We start from the raw sequence: 2,160 nt of genomic DNA, 5'->3' as shown, positions 1-2,160 counted from the left end.
GACACACAGGGATGTTTCTGTGGTGTGTCTTTTTCTCCAATTGTGAAACAAGATATATAGTTTGCATTTTACCACCCGACGTAATTAGATTCTTCTGTGCTTTCGAGCGCAGTGCATATTACCAAATATAAACAATCTGAATCACGATGCGTGGCGATCTCATGCTGCCGCGAGGGGAATTAAGTGTGGAAATTCACATACACATCACGTCACCGTGGCTATTACCATCATCGAAAGAAACTATGCGCTCGAGACAGTTGGTGCAACAAGAGATTTTCTTGCTCGTCGGCATTAAATGACACGTTGTACATAACCACGAAATTTATCAGAGTATCCAGAGGGCTTCTGAGCACCAATTATGCATCAGGCATGTATGAGACCTTGGCAGGCGAACTTATGTGCACAGCTAAATAATCAGCCGACCATAGGTAGACTAGAGAAGCGGTACAGAACAGAAGGAAATCCAACAAGAAACGCTAGATGTACATTGATATCAATTCTGTCTAGCATGAGAAGGAGACTGTTGATCTTTAAGGTTTCTGTAGATAAAAGGACCAAATGGGCGCCAAGTAAAGGTGATGAGGAAGCACCGGCCATGAGCTGTCTTTTCTGCACAGCATCTGTCAAGAATGCTAGAGGCTGGTTCTTGGGGTGGACTCAGCGCTAAGCCTTCTGAACTAAGGTCCTTATACGTGATTGGCTGACCATGTAGGCAGCATGTTTTCTGCCTAGCATCAGCGTTTATCCCCCTCTTATACGTTTCGGCCGCACTCAAGCCTTACACAAGAATGAGTAAAAAGGAAGACACATGCTTGGAATCTTTCCCGATACACATTTTCAGTTTTTGTAGGACACTTGGCTCCCTCGTAGAGCTTACTAGATGCTACTTGCCCGTAGACGCTTGCAACTATAACATCATTCAACTGATGTGCCCCGGGTGATTGCCGTGAGCGGCAATCGCCTGGTCAGCTCATGGCAAAGTAGAAGCCATAAGGTGTCTCGTGCACTCGGAACTATCGGCAGCAGCACAGAGTAAGGTGATGCAGCTATAAGAGCCCCACCAGCTGCTGCCATGCACGAGGGTGTAAGGAATGGCGAGCTCACCAGTTTTGCTTCAGTCAGCAAGTTGCGTCTTTCTTGTTGGGGGTTCAATTTTGGTGTGGAACTCTATCTCTTTCCCGTGACTTGTGGTGATATCGACGCTGTTTCTTGGCAAATACGGATGGTTGGGCTCCGACTTCAATGTAGCACGCTCTTTGATCTTATGTTGCTCCTGGAGAACTCGTACTACTGCAACCTGGGAATGACATCGCTACAGCTACGGCTACAGCTTCCCTGAGACGACGCTTCCTAAGGAAGGTTGGCTTGCGATGGGACGTTGCAGGCTACTATCGCAAGTGGACTAATGGTAATCGCTTTATCGAGAACTTCTGCCACTTTTTAAGCCAGGCTTGTTTGCACTCCTTCTTATAGCTTACCCTTTTCCATTATGCCCAATGGCAAATATCTCGAATAAAAGAAATGACAGCGGTATTATTCTTTTCGGCCACAGTGCGTCAGCGCTGTAGCTTGTCGGCTCGTTTGGTGTTGACCGGTGTAAACCTTGGCGACGCCGTCAGGTGATGTGATCACACATGATCGGCGTGTACGATGAGGTGTTTTGGTAATCATGACATGTGATGCGCGGTTATTAAAAGAATATTATATTATGGGACATCACATAACATGCGATGTCACCAAACCGAAAGCGACACCAAACGAGTAGCTATACTGGAGACTTAATTACCCAACTGTACTGCTAAAACCATAACATGCGGCCTGGAGTGTTTTGACAAAACACCGGACGCGAAATTCTGATGTCGTGGGCTCGGATCCCACAGCGGCATGTGGTAGTATTTTCTTCTCCTTTTAGTAGTCTTCCTTGCATGAAAAATTGCGAAATTAAAAAAAGGACAGCCCCTACTCTCCTTGGTTTCGCTGCCTGTTGGCTTCCGTCATGTATGTCATAACGAGCATCCATGTCCAACAGTCTATGGCAGCAACACTGTTATGGAAGCATTGAAGATAATGGTCTACACTTATGGTACGCAGCAAAATGCTTCTTTTAAAGTGATTCCACCTAACGAACCCAGCAGTTAAGGCTGCTGTCGACAACCAGTA

This window comes from Amblyomma mixtum, chromosome 5, assembly GCF_055824585.1.
Source record: "Amblyomma mixtum isolate Tamu chromosome 5, ASM5582458v1, whole genome shotgun sequence".
Classification (NCBI taxonomy): Eukaryota; Metazoa; Arthropoda; class Arachnida; order Ixodida; family Ixodidae; genus Amblyomma; species Amblyomma mixtum.
This window is presented reverse-complemented; position numbering follows the sequence as displayed.